At 39.9% G+C, this 23,931-nt stretch overlaps 1 long non-coding RNA gene and 1 pseudogene across 1 annotated transcript; one reads left to right on the top strand and one right to left on the bottom strand.

Moving 5' to 3' along the window:
- Window positions 1–1,804: 1,804 nt before the first annotated feature.
- On the bottom strand, window positions 1,805–4,776 carry LOC117278132 (large ribosomal subunit protein eL14-like; annotated as a pseudogene).
- Window positions 4,777–11,068: 6,292 nt separating this feature from the next.
- LOC104101886 (uncharacterized) lies at window positions 11,069–14,419 on the top strand. The gene is made up of 2 exons (XR_687569.3): window positions 11,069–11,378; window positions 14,155–14,419. It is a non-coding gene; the product is annotated as an uncharacterized lncRNA (long non-coding RNA).
- The last annotated feature ends 9,512 nt before the right edge of the window (window positions 14,420–23,931 follow it).

Here is a 23,931-nt window from a genome sequence, read left to right as displayed (position 1 = left end):
ATTGAACTGCAATCCCCGTTAGAAATCATGTTAGGCATTATGCTTATCCGGTTGAGACCCACTGGGGTCATTACTGTTGTTGAATTATTTGCTTAGATGGCAATTTTGTACTCAGTCACATCCATCATTTGCATATCATATCTCAGTATCTATTACTGATTATTGTTGCATCATATATCATTGTTTGGGATAATTGGCATGATATTTGTGAGCCCGGGAGACTGGAGAGATTGATTACTGAGTTGGGGCTTGAAAGCCATATTGTGAGTGAGGTTTATGGATCGGGCTGCACGCCGCAGAAGGCCTTGTGGCTTTATATATATTATTATTATATGGATCGGATTGCACGCCGCAGCAGGCTAGATTGACTTTATATTATTGCTTGAGCAGGATCCGCCCCTCCGAAGTCTAACATACCAGCAGTGAGCGCAGGTACTGTACATTGCTGAGTGACTGGGTGTGATGAGCGAGAATTGAGACAACCAGATTGGGTACTCTGAGAGTGTGAGTACATGAGGTTTTCATTGTGATGCATCACATGCGACATGCATATTGACATGTAGATATAGAGATGTAACGTTCCTCATATCAGTCATACTTGGCATATTTTATCCGTATTGAGCTTAATTGTTAAACCTAAAAGCATGTCTACATTCTTGTACAGTGTACCAATAGATTATGAGTTACTCTGGGATATTATTGTCATTTTCATGTCGTATATGTATTGTTTAAATTTTGTATTTGGACTGTATTGGTTGAGTTCGTCACTGCTTTCAGCCCAAAGTTAGTCTTCCTACTTATTAAGTACATTTGGTCGGTTGTACTCATACTACACTCTGCACTTCGTGTGCAGATCCAAGTGCTTCAGGCATGGAGGTTGCTAGCTTGGGAGCTTTATTAGTTCGGATACTATCGAGGTAGCTGGCTTGGCGTCCGCAAACCTTGACTCTCCTCCTTTTTCTTTTCATTTTATTTATACTGTTCTACATTCCTAGACAGTGTTTCAGCAGTCATACCATGTCATTGTATAGATGCTCATGTACTTAGTGAAACCTAGATTCGAGGAATTTTGTATTGAGATGCGGTGTTTTCTTCGAGTTATTATGAGATTTTTATTATTTAAGCTTAAATTCGATATATTTTAAATTAAAGAGGTGTGATTATTGTGAGTTGTCGGCTTGTCTAGTATTGCGATAAGCGCTATCACGACATATGAGATTTTGGATCGTGACAAGTTGGCATCAGACCTAGGTTACATAGGTCTCACGAGTCATGAGCAGGTTTAGTAGAGTCTTGCGGATCGGTACGGAGACGTCTGTACTTATCTTTGAGAGGTTGCCGAACCATTAGGAAAAACTTCACTTTCTTGTATTCTTGTCGTGCGAATTTGTTGATTTCGGAAACTAAACTTTTGTTATTCTATTTTCTCACAGATGGTGAGGACACATACTATTAGATCGGGCGGACGGCCACCAGTACCACCAGCTAGGGCCATGAGAGGCTTGGGCCACGGTAGAGGGCTCTCATTTACTAGTGGGCTCTCATTTGCTAATCATTTTCTTCATCTGCGTCATTCTTCATTGAAGCTTGCCCTAGGACTTTTCTTTTTCTTTTTGCCTTGGGATTCTGCACTTTAGATATTTATCCAGTGATTTTCGGGTGAAAATCGAGTCTAAAATAGGAACAAAGTTATTGATTATGATGGGGAAAAAGGAAAGAATAAATTATTGATTGGATTCCACCAAACATAATCAATAGGAAGGGTAATAAAAGAGATAAAAGTCCTTTAAACGGAACAGACTTTTTTATAACATCTCTCAAAGCTAAAGAAAATACAAGATCCAAAAATCCTATATATCGATTGCACTAATCAGAGAGTTCTTAAGCTTAAGCTATGCAAGTTCCTGTCTCACAACTCCGGCCCTCTTAATCTTTGCCAACATAAGCTTAAACCTGTCAAGCCCTCTCTTCAACTTCCTTCTCCATGAACTATTCTCCCACTTGGTCTTCACATCAGCAGCTTCCGTAGCCTCTACCAAGGTCTTCTTCTTTGAGATTCTTTTGATGTCAATTTTGATATCTGTGAGTGAAAGCCTCTTGAAGTTAATATGGCTCCTCAGCATGTCCGGAGCATCCGCAAGAGCCCTATTTTGGTCGATGACGTTGACATAACAATGAGTGTTCCAGAGTCCTTTCCGTAGTTGATTAAGGCTACCCTTCCAATCTCTATTGTATATCCTAAAAATAAGTAACAATTAAATTTACATGCGGTTTAAAGGACAAGTGATTTAATTTAACACGAATGTTCTAAGAACAACAAATAATTAAATTAAAGAGAGATAAAACAATCAAACCAAATGCGATAGAACAATTGAGTCTGACTTTAACTACCTAGCTGGTGGTACTGGAAACTAGTGGGCTCTCATTTACTACCTTTCAGCTATCGGGGGAAGCCTTTAGATGGTGAGAGTCCTATGAGCGGAGCAGGCCAACCATTGTTGCACTACTTTCATGGCACGAGTTCTCCGTTCTCTTCTTGCATAAGCTTGTGCCACCAACCCACAGGGAGGAGTTGCATAGGCAATTTGAAATGCTATGCCATGAGGGCATGTCCGTGACCCAGTACGAGATGAGATTTTCAAAGTTGGATCGTCACGGGGTCTGGATTTTCCCACAGAGAGAGAGAGGATTAGGAGGTTCATCGATGGTATCAACTATAGATTGTGCTTTGTTATGACTCGAGAGAATGTACCAGGTACTAGGTTCGACGAGGTGGTTGATATTGCTCAGCGGCTAGAGCTGGTCCGTAGTCAGGAGCATGAGGAGAGGGAGGCCAAGAGGCCTCGTGGTTTGAGTGGTTTCAGCAGTGTTTCTTCTAGGGGTCTGTCCCACTTCAGTAGGGGTCGTCCTGTCATGCCCGCTTAGATGGCTCATCCGGTTCATCGTGGTGCATCAACTAGCCATGGTTCATACAATGCTCCCCTGGGTTAGTCATCTCTCAGTGCCCTCCCAACTCAAAGCTTCTCTCATGCTCCATTAGTTCAAGGTTCATCTGTGTCGGGTTCTTCTAGCAGTTATTCTGGTTCTCGGGGTCTGATTCAGTCACCACCACCATTGATGGATCAGATGTCACGACCCATATCACAGGGCTGCGACGAGCACCCGATGCCTTACTCAATCGAGTACCAACGTAACGTATCTTTCTTATCATACCATCATGGGTAAGTGGGCCAGAAGGGCCGTCATAAGATAACTAGAATAAAACATAAGGGAATACTCGATGTAGGACGACCCAACATGATATACAAACTTATACATGTGACATACGTGCCTATAGGATCGAAATGATCATTTGTACACTCAAAACATAGGCCGACAAAGCCATACAATCATCCATATACATGACATATGTCTACAAGCCTTTAAGAGTACATAAAAGTCATAAAGGTCGGGACAGGGCCCCGCCATACCAATCAATACATGTCCAAAGCATACTGACCAAAGATGCAACTCTGGAGCAAGTGGGGTGCCCCAACACCTTCCGCTAAGTTGATAGCCTACTAGGAGGACTGTCAACTTGTCTATCGGGACCTGCAGGCATGAAATGCATCATCCCCAGGCAAAATAGACATCAATACAATAACGTACCGAGTATGTAAGGCATGAAAGCAATATATAAAAGACATGAAAGAAACATGGAGTAAAGAACTCAACCTGTAAGTCTGAATAGCTCTGTGAATCATGAAACATTTAAAATACCATGCATATGCGTAGAAATATTATATCATGCATAGGTATATACGTACATAACATCATCAAGCCTCTGAGGGCATCCCATCATATCATCTCGGCCTCTGTGGATGAAATCATCAATGTATACCAACTGATAAGGTGGTGGTGCGTATATACCACTATAACCTTTTCCCATACACCATATACATATAATACACATGTATATAACGCCATCTTGTCATGAGTCAATGTACATGTATAAATGAATGCAATGCATAAGAAGTAAGTCAATAAGATCTCTCGGGATGTCATAAGATCAATATGCCTTCGGTTAATAACGTGAAATAAACTTTATTAACTTATGTATTTTCTGAGACTCATGAACAAACGATATAATAATAGGACACATGGGGAATCAAGAACATAGGCACCCTTAGTACTTCTAAGAATAGAGTCATTTGTGAAAGTTCCGCGTTTGCTCGTTTCGTTTGCATCATATGAATCATGTCAAAAGAAAAGAAGGTATAGCCTTAACATAGCTTTGTAATCTTCTCCCCAATCGTCAACCAAGCTCAATATGATCTTCTTACGTCTACAAAGAGTAAACCGACTTCATCGTCATCATATAAACATTGTAACTCTCATATTTCAAAACCAATATTCTACAAGAAAATAGACAGCACCTCCCCTATTTTTACTACATCCCATAAGTTACTAAAAGTCACTAAATAGCCCAAGCAACAATAATATAATTCACAATAAGCTCTTCGATTACTTCAACAACCATTTTGAGCGGCAAGCTCGATTTATGATTAACAAAATATAGTTTGAATCTAGTTACGTTTTCATGAATCTATCTACAATATCTATAACATCATAATTATTCTTACCATATTATTTACAGCCCAAAACATCATAAGAATAATCTTCAAAAATAGTCTACACGCCTAGCACCTTAACCTTTATCGTCAACCTCTTATTCTTCATGTTATCTTCTTCAATCATCTTAATTAGCACATAGATAATCTTAATAACAGAAGCCATAATATAATTGAATTATTTATAACAATTTTCAGCCACAACAAACTATATATATAGCCTCAATGCAGCCCATAAAAAGAGAGAATGATTCCTTATGCCATGTCAATTACTATCTTGTAGATTTCCTCTCAAACAACTCAACCAACACATGATTAACCTTAAAACAACCAAGGACATAATTTACTTATCTTAGGAAATAGATATAACTTGAAATACCCAACTGGTTTATCTCACAACAACCCTCAATCACACCACAACACTATAGGAGTTGTATTCTCTTCTTGAATAAACTTTTGTGTTCAAGTTGGTATATAAACACTTGTATTTCTCCTTGAAACTCTAACATATACGAGGGAGGGACTGATTAGTACTTTAATCAACAAGAACAACATAAAATCTGAGGTTACTTCACTTGAAGAATCCTCCAAAACAGCCGCAAGATGAAGGACTACGATCTAGCAAGCACCACGGGATCTCTAGTATTGGAGTTATGTTTTTCTCTTTGGTTTTCACTCTAGAATAATGGAGACTACTTTTAGAGTGTTTTGGGAGAGCATAGGGTTTGGTTGGGTAGAAAAAATTACCCCAAATTAGCACTGACCCGATCTTTAAAGGTTGAAGAATCACCCACTGCCTAAGTGGGTCCCATTGGAGCTGCTTGCGTAGTCTCGCGAAAATGCGAATATATCTCTACTCCGATACCGTATCGACAAACAGTTTAATGCGTTGGAACCTAGACTTGTGAACCTTCAGTTTGGTATGTGTATCATACCTTAATTCCAAGTATATTGGAAGAAAATATCAGCTACATTTGATCAAATATTCAGCACATTATGAATGTAACTTGTTATGACCTTTGCCAACTTTTCTTCCACGACTTGCTTGACTTCAAAACGTAACACACGACTATCATGTGACTAAAATAACTCATAAAATAACCTCCTTATCATGTTAAGCACCCTAGTCTACTCCAAAAGTATATGTTATAACTTTCCCCGCTTGTCCACTTTCAACAAAACTTATTTTTTTCAATTCGTTTAGCTTCTAAGCCTTCCAACACTCTTGGTACTTGTCATTCATGATGTTAAATATTTGTAACCTCCAAGGTAACATGATTAACTTACTTTATGTACTTTCAAAAATAATCTCATTTCTGAGCTTACATCAATTGTCTTACGACGTACTCTTAATCAGGTTCCCGTGCACCAACAATATGGCGGAATATGAAGCTTTTATTGTAGGACTCAGGCTAGCCATCGACATGAACATTCAGGAAATACTGGTAATTGGAGATTCAGATTTGCTGATACATCAAGTGCTTGGAGAATGGGCTACCAACAACTCAAAAATCCTGCCTTATTTACAATGTATGCAAGATTTAATCAAAAGATTTGTCAAGATAGAATTCAAGCATGTTCCTCGGACTCAGAACGAGTTTGCAGATGCCTTGGCCACATTATCATCCATGATTCAACATCAGAATAAAAGCTATATTGATCATATACCTATAGATATCTGCAAGCAACCTGCCTATTGTACTCATGTTGAAGAAGAGTTCGATGGGAAGCCATGGTTTTATGATATCAAGGAGTACTTGAAGAAGGAAGAATATCCAGAAAGTACTACACATGTTCAGAAACGCACATTACGGAGGTTAGCTAATCATATCTTTGGGAGTGGAGGAATATTGTATAAGAGGACCCCCGATCTATGTTTACTAAGATGTGTGGACGCTAAGGAGGCATCTAGACTACTTGAAGAAATCTATGCTGGAACATGCGGACCTCATATGAATGGTTTCACTTTGGCAAATAAGATATTGAGAGCTAGATATTTCTGGATGACTATGGAAACCGACTGCATCCGATATGTACAAAAATGTCATCAATGTCAAGTTTATGCCGATATGATACGAGTTCCGCCCAACAAACTCAATGTGACATGTTCGCCTTGGCCTTTTGCTGCTTGGGGTATGGATGTTATTGGTCCCATCGAACCCCCCGCATCTAATGGACATAGATTCATCCTGGTAGCCATTGATTACTTTACCAAATGTATGGAAGCCACGTCATATAAGTCGGTCACCAAGAAAGCTGTAGCGGATTTTGTCCGAGATTATCTTGTATGTCGATTTAGGGTCCCCGAATCAATCATTACCGACAATGCCGCAAACCTCAATAGTGATCTGATGCAAGCTATGTGTGAGAAGTTTAAGATCAAGCACCGTAACTCTACCGCTTATAGGCCTCAGATGAATGGAGTTATAGAGGCCGCCAACAAGAACATCAAGAAGATACTACGCAAAATGATAAATAACCACAAGCATTGGCATAAGAAGCTACCTTTTGCATTGCTGGGATATCACACCACTATCCGCACTTCCACTGGGGAACCACCATACCTTTTATTATATGGTACTGAAGGTGTGATACCCGCTGAAGTAGAAATACCATCTTTGATAATTATACAAGACGCTGAGTTGAGTGATGCTGAATGGATACAGAGCAGATATGACCAATTAGCACTTATTGACGGAAAAAAAATGAATGCAGTATGTCATGGTCAACTCTATCAGAATAGGATGGCTAAAGCATTCAACAAAAGGGTGAAGGCCAGGCAATTCACACCGGGGCAATTGGTTTTGAAGAGGAGTTTTCCGCAACAAGATGAGGCGAAAGGTAAGTATTCACCAAATTGAAAAGGCCCTTATATGGTTCATCGAGTCCTGACAGGAGGGGCACTCATACTAGCAGATATGGATGGAGAAATATGGCCAAAACCTATCAATTCAGACGCCGTCAAAAGATATTACATTTAGAAACAATCTTTTGTATTTCTATCTGATGTACCATGAACTACGTTAGACCTGATTCCCGTTTAAGAGGGGATATGTAGGCAGCCCTGTGGGTTCGGTCACATTATAATAAAAATACAATTTTCCCTTCAAGACAGAAACTGGGGCAGGAATTTTGAGGGAGCCCTCAAAATTTCATAAAGAAATTTGGCATTACAACATCAGAACATTGCCAGAAAGCATAGAGAGCTAGAGTCATCTGAACTGGGGCAGAAATTTTGAGGGAGCCCTCAAAATTTCATTCAACATAAAGAAATTTGGCATTACAGTACCAAAACATCGCCAGAAAGCATATCAGAGCTAGAGTTATCTGAACTGGGGCAGAATTTTGAGGGAGCTCTCAAAATTTCATTGAACATGAAGAAGTTGCAGTGTCTCAAAACATGTCACAATTTTACGATTCAACAAAAGCTTTTTTATATGTATGTGTCTCATGCATTGTCACTTATTTTATTAAAAAAACTATTATTTATTTATTTTGAAAAAAAAAGATAACTCCTAAATCACTTGTTTCCAAAATTACTTGTGTTAGCCAAATACGTTACCTAGGTGAAGCCCAGGGATTCAAAGGCCAAAGTCTGGAGCAAGGACAACACGCGGAACCAAAAGCACGAATTAACCTTTCCCTCAAACTTACAAATTTTCTTTGAATGGAGGAATATTAGGAACAACATTGTCAAGAATACTTGCAAAGGATATATGATGAAATCACTATCTGCACAATGATATACATTGCGAAGAAAAATTTTGTAAGAATAAGAATTGCTAAACGTTGTTTCCATCCTTACACAAGGTTTAAACACTATCTTCATCCATGCATAAGTCTAAATACTACCCTCATCTGTGTATAAGTCTAAGAACTGCTTCACATACTTGCATAGGTCTAAACTCTGCATTGCATGGCTGAAATATCACCCCATACTGCATCTGCATGGCTGAACGATTGCCCCATACTGCATTGTATGGCTGAAAGATTGCCCCATACTGCATTGCATGGCTGAAAGATCGCCCCATACTGCATCTGCATGGTTGAAAGATCGCCTCATACTTCATTGCATGGCTGAAAGATCGCCCCATACTGCATTGCATAGCTGAAAGATCGCCCCATACTGCATTGCATGGCTGGAAGATTGACCCATACTGCATTGCATGCTGAAAGATCGCCCCATATTGCATTGCATAGCTGAAACATCGCCCTACACTGCATCTGCATGGCTGAAAGATCGCTCCATACTGCATTGCATGGCTGAACAATCGCCTCATACTGCATCTGCATGGCTGAAAGATCGCCCCATATTGCATTGCATGCATGAACCCCATACTGCATCTGCATGGCTGAAAGATCACCTCATATTGCATCTGCATGGCTGAAATATCGCCCCATACTTATTGCATGGCTGAAAGATTGCCCCATACTGCATCTACATAGCTGAAAGATCGCCCCATACTGCATTGCATGGCTGAAAGATCGCCACATTTTGCATTGCATGGCTGAAAGATTGCCCCATTCTACATCTGCATGGCTGAAAGATCGCCCATATTGCATCTGCATGGCTGAAAGATCGCCCCATATTGCATTGCATGGCTGAAAGATTGCCACATACTGCATCTGCATGGCTGAAAGATCGCCCCATACTGCATTGCATGGCTGAAAGATCGCCACATATTGCATTACATGGCGGAAAGATCGCCTTATACTGCATTGCATTGCTGAAAGATCGCCCCATATTGCATCTGCATGGCTGAAAGATCACCCCATATTGCATTGCATGGCTGAAAGATCGCCTCATACTGCATTGCATTGCTGAAAGATCACCTCATACTGCATTGCATGGCTGAACGATCGCCTCATACTTCATGGCTAAAAGATCACCTCTATTGCATTGCATGGCTGAAAGATCGCTTCATACTATATTGCATGACTGAAAGATCACCTCATACTGCATCGGCATGGCTGAAAGATCGCCTCATACTACATATCATGGGCTGAAAGATCGCCAAATTATCCAAAGGCTTCATCGTCCAAAGGCACCATTTTCATGGCCTGAGGATACCATTTCATGGCCTAAAGATCTCAAAGTTGGACATTATTATTCAAAGGCATCATAGTCCAAAAGTATCATCCTCATGGCCTGAAGACACCATTTCATGGCCTTTGAATCCCTTTATTATACGTTTCATGGCCCGGGACATCATGGTCTAAGGACATCTTTCTCATCGTCCGAAGATAGCATTCATGGTCCAAAGGGAACTCGCATCATGTTTGAATCTCACAGTCACATCTATGATATTATGACTATATGTGTACATGTTTTCTGCAATCGTTGTGTTTTAAGTTTTGCAGGTAATACGAAAGGTAACCTTTCTTCAAATGGGAGCAATTCTCGTTCCGTTTTTTGTTCAACGTTCACATTCTTTTCATACCCTAAATAATTGCCAACCGATAGTCAAACATTTCTTTTTTGTAGTGACTCCCTATCATATTGCCTTAAGCAGTCGTAATGGTCGTCTTCATGTCATTGCTGCTCTTACTTTCCTTTTGTGACACCAACCATTCACAACACCATCCTACTCAAAGAAAACCATTCTTTGAAACATATAACTTTTCTTAGCGACTTCAGAGGTATTGTTCGCCTTTGGATCTAGAACTACACATGGCCCGATTCTCGTAAAGCTCGAGATATGTAGGCCATTTGAAAACCGGAGTTTGTCCACAATATTTTCAAAATTCTTATTCCTCTTTTTCTTACACAAACTATCTCATCAATTGGGCAAAATTGGTTACTATGTCAATTTCTTTGCCCGACAATTCTTTCGTCATTCTCGGGCAAAGAGGGGCAGCTGTTGACATCCAATTTTATCCCTCCTTTCTTCTAATTTATTTATTTGAGCTTCTATATCATTAGTATATCAAATGCGTTACTTTAACTTATTTTATAACAATATAAGGTCAATTTTTCATATTCATTTATTATTTTCTCTATTACTACTCTTGTTACTATTTTCTTATTATTCTTATTATTACCTTCTAATTACTATTACTACCACTACTATATTTGTTATTATTATTATTATTATTATTATTATTATTATTATTATTATTATCAAAAGTCATCTCACTCATGCATTTACGAGGTTTTTTTAGAGTTGATCAAGCAAGTTATACTTTTCATGATAATATATTTTGGATTCACATTGCATTAAATCTACTTTTATTTTACAAATATTTATTTGAGCATCTTCCTACTTATAGGTCACAATACTTCAGCAACTTATTTTAATACATAGCTTTTATTCATATGGTCTACTTGCTTTGATCAATAATTAATATTTACTTCTTTTTAGCTAACATATTATTAGAATTTTAACAAATAGATATATCTTGAAGAGAAGCCCAATTATATAAAAGAAGAAGGAAAAAGTCCATCCTTCTCTAACACAAAATTTCACAACCCATCAGATTATCCCTAACCCATTAATCCCTTTACTAATAATCCATTAATACCCAAAACCCTTCACTCAAAATTCTTACTCCCAGAAACCATGACTAACTCAAGTCAACCCTTTCTTACTTTATTTTCCTTACTTATCTTCCTTATCGAATCCGTAAAACAATTGATTTTTTACCTTAATTATGAGCCAATATATTAGCTCCATTTTTAGTCAAAATCGCCGACGCGCCTGAAGATTCACCTACTCTTCTTCCCATTCACAGGTTCGGACTTATCAGTTGAATGTAGACAGGTTTGAGGTAGGCGTTTCATTTGTTACTGATTGGATTATAATTTTGGAAGTTCAATTACATATATTTCTCTCATGATTTTCGATTCAAATTCCACTGATTATGGGTATGTATTTTAGTCCTTTTCTGTTAAAATAATCACCAGCAGCTCTTCTTCCCTATTTCAATACTCAAATCACGCCCCAATCCTCGAATTTCTTGTTGACAGAATTCTTGTTTTTATATTCTAAATCTTTCTTTATTTAAATGATTCTTTTCCATTATAGTGACACGACTTAAGTCAAATTTACTTCTAAAAATACCACTAGTTCTATACAATAGGGAGGGATGGAAGAATTACTTCCGAGATTTACTTATTTACAACCATTATAACATTCTTAATAAGATTCGTTACACGAGTTGCTTTTCTATTCTTGCTTTGCCGGCTGTAAGTCGAGGTAAAGTTTGTTGCATTTCATTTCTCTCGATAGTCAGATTCTTTCTTGTGGCTGTTGTTCGAAGTGCATCGCTACGATTATTGGGTTTATTTTGCTGTTGAAACTCTGTTCGCGGGAGCTATTTATTTGGATTCCTGATTTTCTTATTAATTCGGCACTTCACGAACAGCTTTCAAATACGCATCTCGAGGGCTTAAACTTTTCTACTTGTAGAAGACGAGCAAAACCTATTTTTGTTGGTAAACTTTATTATCACTATTATTATTATCATTATCATTTGCTTATTTTCTGAAAAGAAGTAATTTTTTTATCCAGCTCGAATACATCTTTGGGATTTTGGCAACTGTTTCTTTTTCCTTTTAATGCTTACGCACGATACTCTAGTTTCATCTCAATGATCAGTACCTCCAATTTAAATGGTCTGGACTATTTCTTGGAATAAGATTTGATTTATCTCATTTTACTACTCGTGCACATACCTATATGCTATGTTTAAGTTGACTGTTATGCGTCTTTGAATATTAAATAAGGAATCGCATTTCTTAATAGTATATTTCATTTAATTAATTTGGAGGCCAACATGAACCCTTACTTGTCTTATGTGTTACTTGTTTAAGTCCCAATATGCTCTCTTTTATGTGACGCTAATAAAAATAGAGTTAGAAACTTGAGATTTTCCTTAAGTCTAAAACCATCCCTTTAGAATAGTGTCCAAAGCCTCATGGACTATAAGAAGGGGCAGGTAGTCTTAAATTAAGACGCGATATAGAATTGATTAGTGCGCTCTTAGGTTAACAATTTAAAGATAGTAATGAGGGTAGCGGACATGATACACAAATTGCCCGAATAACCGTTGCACTCTTGGCTATAAAAGTCTTAGCAGACTTTGCACGGGAGTTGATCCATTAGGCTTAAAAACTTTGGTCCCCCTTTTATGTAATTAAATAGCCTTCCATGATATAATATTCGTTACAATCCTTACACGACCTTAAATTCTTTCTAAGACTAGATTTAAGTAATTATTTCCCTTTAATTGATTTGCATACTTGACCGCCTAGGAATAATTAACAACTTAGAAACCTACAACCTAGCTTAACCTAATAATCCCACATAGTTTTAAATTCGGTCGGGAACCACAATTGTGGATCTCGAAGAGTGCCTAACACCTTCTCTTTGAGGTAATTTGAGCCCTTACCCGATCTTTGGTGGCATTGACTAGTTTAACAGAGTTATTCGCAAAGAGGTGCCCTAACGCACCTTAAAAATCGTTAGGCGGCGACTCTTCTCTTTTAATACCCCATTTATAGAGTTATTACACGTCGATGCCCGATTTCGCGAGAAAAAGAGGCACGACACTATCATGCCATGTTATATCTGTGTTTTACCCATTTGTTTGATTATATGAGCTATGGTTCATGTTAGAAATCATGTTTAGGCTATGTGATTAATTAGTTAAGACATAATGGGATTATTTATGTTGTTTTGAGCTATTTGTCTTAACTGTAGTTATACACCAGCCATGATTCTTCATTTGCATATCGTATCTCAGTCTCTGTACTTTATTCATTGTTACATCATGTTGTTGTTATTTTTCGTATATGATACTGTTTGGGTTGAGTGATATGAGATTATGAGTCCTTGAGACTTGAAAGGTTGATGACTGAGGTGGGCCTTAGAGCTGTGTTGAGAGTGTTATTTGGATTGGGTTGCACGCCGCAACAAGCCGTATTGGCTTTGTTTTTATTTGGATTGGGCTGCACGCCACAACATGCCATATTGGCTTTATTGTTAATTGCAATAGGCCATATTAGCTTTTGATTAGCGCTTGAGCAGGATCCGCCCCTCCATAGTCTGACATGCCAGCAATGAGCACAAACACAATGATATATACACGTGCTTTTGTGAGGGGCATTGATGCCAGACACCCGTACAATGCTGAGTGATTTTCTGTGTGTGATGAAGTGGGCATTTGTTTCAGGCACTTTGAGTGCACTAAGAGTGAGAGTACTTGAGGATATCACTTTAAAATCATGTACTTGACATGAATATTTGACATGTAGGCATAGAGATACATTTTTCTCATGCTAGTTAGTAAATGAAATGTTCTTATCCATGTTGGACTATAATTGTTATACTTGGAAGCATGTCTAAATTCCTGTAATGTGAACTAGCTAAATATGATAATTCCTTTGAGCCATTTATTGTTACTGCCATCGTTATATCCTATGTTAATATTGATATTGGTCTCTGACTGTTTCATTTGAGCTCGTCACTGCTTTCACACAATGTTACTTATTAAGTACATGGGGTCGGTTGTACTCATACTACACTCTGCACTACATGTTTAGATCCAAGTACTTCAAGAGGAAGTGATTGTTAGAGCCGTGTTGGTACCAATACTTGGGAGACTATGAGGTAGCTGCTATGTTGTCCGCAGACCTTGAAGTTCTCTTTCATGTATTTCCTTTGTTACTGCTCTATTGTTCAGACAATTGTATTGAGGATTTTGCTTTGTATTTTGATATTTAATAGTGCTCATGTACTCGTTGACACCGGATCATTTGGATGGTTGTAGTAGTATTGTTATTTTTTTGTTTTAGTTATTTCATGGTATTTCTGTTGTTGAGTTCATTAAACCTCGTTTTATCAATTTTGCAGTTGTTGTGTGACTATTGGCTTGCCGAGCAAGTAGTTTTAGGCGCTGTCGCGGCTCCGGTGGGAGTTGGGTCTGACACACTAATTCTTGTCTCATTGACATGACCGAGGTGACAATGCTAGAGGTAAGTTGACACGAACCAAACTCCACCTAATTGTGATGGAACCTAACCACCCCCCTAGGTAAGCCAAACAACAGATACATAATTCTAATGAAGATCATAAATAATCAATAAATAAAATAGTTGAATTCCCAAACAATACCCCAAGCATGGTAGTACAAGTCATGATCCATTAAGAGTTAGATTTACAAAGCTCATACAAAATTAAATACAAATGTTTGGAATATACATAAACAGAGTACGAATCCACAACTACCGAGGAAAAGTGGTAGCTATATCCGAAAAGTAGGTACATCTTCAATGCCTACTTCCGTCTTCCACAACAGCTCAACTCCAAGATCTGCACACAAGGTGCAGAAGTATAGTATAAATACAACCGACCTCATGTACTCAGCAAGTATCATAACTAATCTCGGCGAGGTAATAGTGGCAAGAATATTTAATGATATGCGCTAATAACCTATTCAATTCCTGAGTTTCGTAAGAACACATACAACACTGGTGCCTTCTAATCATATAACACATATAAAACCACATCGGTGCACAAAGAGGTAATGCGCTAAGTCCTGAATTCAGTCAACAATCCGGAATAAAAAGAAGATATGCGTCCAGTATCATTAAATCATCAAACTTGCATATAGAGAAGATATGTATGAAATACTAGACAATCTTTCATCAGTTGCATATAGAGAAAATATGCATGAACATCAATTAATCCTTCAACAATTGCATATAGAGAATATATGCATGATTAAACAAATCAAGTCACACAGATTCACATATATAGAAGATATTTACTGTGTCTCATCTCATCAAGTAAGGTAGCATATATAGAAGATATGTATAAAGTAATGTTTACATTCTAGAGCTAGAAAATAGAGAAGAGATGCGGTAAAATCATGTGCATATCCAAGAAATTTGCAAATGGAGAAGAGATGCAAAGTTCAATCAATGATCAACTTTACCAAAGCCCACATCAACCAGAAGCCCATAGGTTTCTCACAACCTGTGTGTCCCTAGGGGGATATATTCTTATCCACACGATGAAGGGAAAACTCACGTGTAAATAATAGCAACAACATGGATAACTCATGTGCCAATAGTAGCAACCGCACGGACAACTCATGTGCCAATAGTAGCAACCGCACGGACAACTCATGTGCCAATAATAACTCGGATCCGCATGGACCACTCACGTGTTGTCAATCGAGTCCATATCACACAAAAAGATTATATACAAGAATACATGTACATAAACAATGGATAGCAATTTACATACTCATGGACTGATATAAGTGATATCCACATTAACTAGAAACCCGTCGATTTTTCACAACCTGCGTGTACACCATCAAGAGAGAAACATGAGAGGGTGACCCTAGGGGTATGTATTCTTATCCACACGCTTCACGGATAACTCACGTGCCAATAATATCAACCACACGAACAATTCACATGCCAATAATAAAAACAACACGGACAACTCACGTTCCAATAATACCTCAGATCCGCACGTACCACTCACATGCTAACAATCCGATCCATATCACACAAAAAGCATATATAAAAGTATACATGTACATAAATAACAACAACAACAACTCAGTAAAATCCCATAAGTGGGATCTGGGGAGGGTAGTATGTACGCACACCTTACCCCTACTCCTGAGGAGTAGAGAAGCTGTTTACGATAGACCCTCGGCTCAAGAAGATAAAATGAGACAGTATAGAAGTAACAACAAGGGAAGCCAGAAAGATAACACCAACAACGTAATAATCACAAAATAGAAAGAAAAGAAATAAAATTAAATAGTATCAATGGCACAATACTACATACACAATAGAGTAAAAATCCTAGCAACCTAAGACAAAATACTATCAGATTAGCCTCTAACAACCTAACTTGCAACCCTAATTAAGTAATATGGACACAACTGGAGCCACTAGTAACGTAAGACAAAACACTATCAGACTAGCCTCCTACCACCTAACCTACAACCCTAATGCTTGGCCTCCATAACTTTCTATCAAGGTGCAAGGCCCTGTGAAAGTTTTCCTAAAAACCGGGGTTCTGTGATGCCGGGGCAGGTGTAGAGGTTAATAAGAGTAGAAATTCTTCGCGGCGATATTGCGAGCCGCGGTTTGGACTTTTTAGATTAAACAGTGCGCTGGAGAGTTGATGGAAAATATTTGGCAGAAATAGGCGTTTATATGGCCTATTCTGCGGCTGCATAACCACTCTGCGGGCCGCAGAATGGTCGCAGAGTGAGTCAGTTTTTTGGGTCATTTTGATGTCATTTTTCCTGTCCATTATGCGACCGCATAACGTTTCGCGGGCCACACTCTTGTCGCACAATCAGTCTTGATGTTTTGCGGAGGGAGATTCTGCGGCGTATTATGCGACCGCAGAACAGGTCTGCGGGCCGCATAGTGACCGTAGACCCGGTCAGTTCCTTTCCAGTTTTGTCACCCAATTTGTGCGGCCGATATGCGGATTACATATCCATTATGCGGTCGCATATGCGATCGCATATCCTGTTCCGGGGCTTCATTTTTGGGATTTTTAAACTCGACCCTTCTTCATTAAAACATATTCCATAGTCCGTTTTGAGCACATTTCTGATATTTTTAGAGTGAGAGAGAGTTCTTAGAGTGGGGGAGTAACCTTTAACCTATTATCCACCAATTCTTTCTCAATCATTGAGGATTAACAAAGGGAGTCTACATCCTACAGGTAAGAATCTATGCCATAGCTCTTAATTTTAAAATCTTCTAAAAGGAGAGTAATTAGCAAGACAATTATTGGGTGTGGGGGTTGTTATCTTTCATGCATGTGTTATCAAAGAATGTGGAAAGGTTGTGAGCTAAAAATGGTAGAGAATGGGTTGGGGAATGATGGAATCCTCCATAAAAGGACCTTGAAACCTTAATGCACACCTAGTGTTTGATAAAATGTTCAAATGAGCTAGAATCATGATCATCCTCCTAATTTTTGGTTCAATTTGTTATATTTTCAAAATAGATTAAAGTTTCTAAGAATTCTGGAACATTTTAGAGTTTAAGAAAACTAAATTGAGGTATGTTTGCTAAACTCTTCTTTAAGAATTGGAACCCCAATATCCTTGTAAGTTCCAAGATATTTATTACAGGTTGAGTATTCCGCATAAGTTTTGTGATAAAGATATATGTTTAATTCGTGTTTCAAATGCTCTCATGATATTGTATTATAAATTGAGGATGTGTTCCAAACTATGGATTGTGTATCTACGTGTTATGATTCCAAGTTGCAATTTATGTAAAAAACTATCTTGCCAAATTGTGTAGAGATTGTGACTGGGGTTACACCTCCACCCACATATATTGGGGTGAGGTGGCAGGGCCGCTTTGTGTATAATTTTGGTATTGTTGTTACACCACCACCCACCCCCACCCACTATATATATATATATATATATATATGTATCGTTGATGCATTTCCACCCGCATATATTGGGGTGAGGCGGCGGGGCCGCTTTGTGTGAAAATGGGTATTGTGTTTACACCTCCACCCGCATACATTGGGGTGAGGCGACATGGCCGCTAGAGTAGAGTTTTGGTATTGTGTTTACACCTTCACCCGCATACATTGGGGTGAGACGGCGGGGCCGCTTCGTGTGGAAATAGTTACAGAGGATCTCATCTTGAATTCTATAAATGACAGCTCTTGATAGTCTTGCTTTGGTTTAAACGACTATCTATGCTATTCTATTGTTGCCTTGATTCATTATATTCATATTGTATTTCCGAGTTCTTAAATTGGTGTTTGGTTTTCATACTAGTACTATTCGACATGTACTATGTCCTTTTTGCTGGGGGCACTTCATCATTAATAGATGCAGGTGGTTCCACAGCGGAGGATACTGACCAGTGATAGTAGTGCTCATTCTTCCCAGCTGACTTGGTGAGCCCCATCGCATTTTGGGGTTGTGCATCTTTTATTTCTTATGTTTTTTGAAGTATAGCCGGAGCCTTATTGCCGTCACTATCATTGTACTCTTTGGTATTTTTAGAGGCTCCGTAGACTAAGTGTGGGTTATGTATGGGTGCTGGGAATGTTGAACAAGTTGTGTTGTGATTAAATCACTTGTTCCACTTTGAACTATAAAGGTGTGTGTGTGTGTTTTGAGACTTATTAATGGAGTAACTAATGGTAATGAATTGGTATTTCAAACATGATCACTTTATTGTTTGAATAATAAAAAAATATATTCTCTTTATTCATGAATGAGTTGGGTAGAAGGAAATCTAATAGGCTTGCTCGGCCGGGTTCACTCTGTTGAGCGCCGGTCGCGCTCCTCAGTTTTGGGGCGTGACAAACTTGGTATCAGAGCCTAAGGTTTTAAAGTGTCCTAGGATGTCTCAGAGCCGTGTCTAGTAGAGTCCTCCTTATTGGTGTGTTGTCGACCACATCTATAATTAGGATGCTACTTGGGCATTTAGGAATAATACCCTTCTTTCATGTTATCGATCGTGCGATAAAGCTGATTGTAAGATTGTTCCCCCTTTAACTCGTGCGTTGCTCTAATTTTCAGTACATGGCACCTAAGAAGAAGGCAAGAACTGGCCAAAGAGCCAATGCCACCCCGGGAGTGGCAGTTGATCCTATATTTGATGATGCGGGTGAGCACCCAAGGGGTGAGGATATTCCCCCAGTTACTACATTGCCTGATTCTACCACAGCTGATCAGATCACACCTATCCCTACACCTACTGAAGGTTCAACGGTCCCTCCAACTGATATTCCAGTTCCCCCTCCATCTTCTGATTCTGGTGTTTCTGATGTTGATCTTAGGGGAGACATACAAATGTTGGCACAAATAATGGCTTCTCAGGCCCAGGGATCGAGTGTTGGGCCTACTTCTTCCAGTCAGCCAAGGGAATCTGCTAGTTCCAGGGTGAGTAAGTTTCTTAAGTTAGATCCTCCAATGTTTACGGGTACTAATCTCGAGGAGGACCCCCAAGACTTCATTGATAAGATGCACAAGACTCTCCGGGTTATGCATGCTACAAAGACGGAGGGAGTGGAGTTGGGCTCCTACCGCCTGAAAGCGGTGGCCTATTCTTGGTTTGAGTTGTGGGAGGAATCCTGTGAGGAGGTAAGCACTCTAGCAAGGTGGGGTGAGTTCACATATGCCTCTATGGATCATTTCTTACCTGCCGAAACTAAGGCAGCCCGTGTCGCTGAATTTGAAAGCCTGAAGCAGGGTAGTATGAATGTGTGGGAGTATCATATGGAGTTTGCGCGCCTTTCCAAGTATGCCATTCACATGTTGCCCACTATAGAGGCTAGAGTACGCCGGTTTGTACAGGACCTTATCCCCTTGGTTATTAATGAGGCCTCTATAGCGGCCTTGATTCCGATATGAACTATGGTAAGATGGTGGCATTTTCTCAAGCCACAGGGACCCGTAAATTGAAGAACAAAATGGAGCGTCAGAGTAACAGCAAGGCCCGGTCCGCAGGCAACTTGGGTGGTGGTAGGTCGGCACTCAGGGGAGGGTCAGCAGGGCCATCTAAATCATTCGCTCAGTCTTTGATGAGTGCACAGTCATCTGTACCCAGTCAGGGCAACAGGGGACCCCACCAGCAGGGTCGGCCCGACTGAAGGTTTCAGCAGCGGAGGCTCCCATGCCCTAAGTGTGGGAGGATGCACTTTGGGGCTTGCTTCATGGACCTACCTATATGCTATGGGATCGGTGTGAGAGGTCACGTTCAGAGGGATTGCCACTCTTCCCAGAGAAATATGGGCAGAAGTGAGGCACAACCAGCTAATTCTGCAGCTACTACATCCACAACACCTCCAGCTCGAGGCACCCCAGCACCCGCAGGGCGTGGTGCAGCTAGGGTTGGTGCACAAAATTCGGTGGGCCCAACAGATTTTATGCTATGCGAAGGCGTCGCGATTCAGAGGCTTCTCCAGATGTTGTCACATGTATATTGACTGTCAATCTCATGATTTGTATATGCTCTTATTGATCCCAGTTCTACTTTCTCCTATGTTACTCCTTATGTTGCTATGGAATTTGGGATAGAACCGGAATAGCTTCCTGAGCCATTCTCTGTATCTACTCCGGTTGGCGAGTCTATTATGGATGTACGGGTTTATAGGGGTTATGTTTTCACGGTACGTGGTCGAGAAACCGTGGTCGATCTCATTGAATTGGGGATGTTCGATTTTGATGTAATCATGGGAATGGATTGGATTTATTCATGTTTTGCCAAACTCGATTGTTGAACTAGGACTGTGAGGTTTGAATTTCCAAATGAGCCAGTTGTTTAGTGGAGGGGGGATAATGTAATGCCAAAAGGTAGGTTTATTTCTTACCTTAAGGCCACAACGATGATTAATAAGGGGTGTATCTATCATTTGGTCCGGGTTACGGACACCGATACTGAGGCACCTACACTTGAGTCTGTCCATGTTGTGAATGAATTTCCCAGAGTCTTTCCGGATGAACTCCCTGGGGTCCCACCAGACAGGGATATTGAATTTGGGATTCATGTGATGCCATACATGCATCCTATATCTATTCCACCCTACAAAATGGCACCGGCATAATTGAAGGAGCTAAAGGAACAATTTAGAGATTTGTTAAAAAAGGATTTTATCCGGCCGAGTGTGTTGTCTTGGGGCGCACCGGTCCTTTTTGTAAGCAAGAAAGATGGGTCACTGAGAATGTGTATTAACTATCGGCAGCTTAACAAGGTCACAATCAAGAATAAGTACCCACTGCCAAGGATAGATGACATGTTTGATCAATTGCAAGGTTCCAGGTACTTCTCCGAGATTGATTTAAGGTCCGGGTATCACCAACTGAAGACCAGGGAGCAGGATATTCCTAAAATAGCTTTTAGGACCCGGTATGGGCACTTTGAATTTCTGGTAATATCTTTTGGGCTAACAAATGCCCCGGAGGCTTTCATGGATCTTATGAATCGGGTTTTCAAGCCTTTTCTCGACTCCTTTGTGATAGTGTTCATTGGCGATTTTCTTGTGTATTCACAAGGTCGAGAGGACCATGCCGATCATCTCAGGGCAGTTTTGCAGACTCTTCATCAGCACTAATTGTACGCGAAATTTGCAAAATGTGAATTTTGGCTCGAATCTGTCACGTTCTTGGGTCATGTTGTCTCCAGAGAAGGAATCAAGGTTGATCCTCAAAAGATTTCAACGGTAAAGAATTGTCCTAGACGTACAACACCAATCCAGATTCGCCGTTTCTTGGATTTAGCAGGTTATTACAGGAAGTTTGTGAAGGGGTTCTCTACTCTTGCCTCTCCGTTGACTAAATTGACACAGAAATTGGTTAAGTTCCAATGGTCCGATGCTTGTGAAAGGAGATTACAAGAGTTGATATCAAGATTGACTACGACACCGGTGTTGACCTTACCAGAGGGTGCAGATAGATTTGTGGTATATTGTGATGCTTCAAGAATTGGGCTTGGGTGTGTATTAATGCAACAACACAAGATGATAGCTTATGCTTCTAGGCAACTCAAGAATCACGAAATGAATTATCCAACACATGACTTAGAACTTGCAGCGGTGGTATTTGCGTTGAAGATTTGTCATCATTACCTTTATGGGGTCCATGTGGATATATTCACGGACTGCAAGAGTCTTCAATATATTTTCAAACAAAAGGAGCTAAATCTGAGGAAGAGAAGATGGCTTGAGTTACTCAAAGATTACGATATCGATATCCTGTATCACCCGGAAAAAGTCAATGTTGTGTCGGATGCTCTTAGCCTAAAATCTATGGGTAGTTTGGCTCACTTGGAGGCATGTCAAAGGCCGTTGGCCAAGGAAGTTCATCGATTGGCTAGTTTGGGAGTTCTTCTTGCGGACTCTAATGAAGGAGGGGTAATTGTACAAAATAAGGTTGAATCATCGCTTGTTGTGGAAGTCAAAGAGAAGCAATACAACGATCCATTTTTGGTGCAATTGAAGGAGGGGATTCAAAAACATAAAACTATAGCTTTTATTCTTAGCATGGATGATGGTACACTAAGGTACCAAGGGCGGCTATGTGTTCCAAATGTAGATGATCTCCAGGAAAGAATCATGACCGAGGCTCACACTTCTAGGTATTCCATGCACCCAGGGTCTACAAAGATGTATCATGATCTCAAGGAAGTCTATTAGTGGAATGACATGAAAAGGAATGTGGCGGACTTTGTGGCAAGGTGTCCGATTTGTCAGCAAGTAAAGGCCGAAAACCAACGGCCTGGTGGGTTGGAACAAAACATAGAAATTCCACTGTGGAAGTGGGAAATGATTAATATGGATTTTGTGGTAGGATTACCATGCACTCCGCGTAAGTTTGACTCAATTTGGGTGGTTGTGGATCGATTCATGAAATCAGCACACTTTTTGCCAGTTAAGTCTACCGACACAATGTAATAATATGCTCAGTTGTATATCAAAGAAATAGTCAGGTTGCATGGCACTGCAGTTTCCATCATATCTGATCGGGGAGCACAATTCACTGCTATGTTTTGGAAGAAATTTCATCATGGTTTGGGTATTCAGGTGAATCTTAGTACAACCTTTCACCCGCAGACTGACGGGCAGGCAAAGCGGACTATTCAAATGCTCGAGGATATATTGCGCGCTTGTGTTCTTAACTTTAAGGGTAGCTGGGATGATAATCTTCCACTCATAGAATTTTCTTGCAACAACATCTATCATGCTAGCATTCAGATGGAACTGTTCGAGGCTTTATATGGAAGGGGATGTAGATCTCCCATTGGGTGGTTCGAGATTGGGGAAGTAGAGTTGATAGGGCCAGACCTCGTGCATCAGGCTATGGAAACAGTTAAGATCATTAAGGAGCGGTTGAAGACTGCTCAGAGTCGTCAGAAGTCCTATTTGGATGTTTTTCGTAGAGATTTGGAGTTCAAATAAGATGATTGGGTATTCTTGAAAATTTCCCCCATGAAAGGTGTAATGCAATTTGGTAAGAAAGGGAAATTGAGTCCGAGGTATGTCGGACCATACAAAATCATTCAGAGGATCGGTCAGGTGGCGTACAAGCTTGAGCTACCACATGCGTTATCATTAGTGCACCCGGTATTCCGTGTGTCTATGTTGAAGAAGGTGGTTGGAGATCCGTCAGTTATTGTGCCGGTTGAGACCATTGAGGTTAATGAAGGACTGTCATATGAAGAAATTCTAGTTGCCATTCTTGATAGGCAAGTTCGAAAGTTGAGAAATAAAGATTGCATCCGTGAAAGTGCTATGGCGAAACCAACAGGTTGAAGAGGCTACTTGGGAAGTCGAGGAAGAAATGAAGAAAAAGTATCCTT

The sequence above is a fragment of the Nicotiana tomentosiformis genome, chromosome 2 (genome assembly GCF_000390325.3).
Source record: "Nicotiana tomentosiformis chromosome 2, ASM39032v3, whole genome shotgun sequence".
Lineage (NCBI taxonomy): Eukaryota > Viridiplantae > Streptophyta > Magnoliopsida > Solanales > Solanaceae > Nicotiana > Nicotiana tomentosiformis.
The sequence above is the reverse complement of the archived record's forward strand: the minus strand, read 5'-3'. Positions and strand labels throughout refer to the sequence as shown.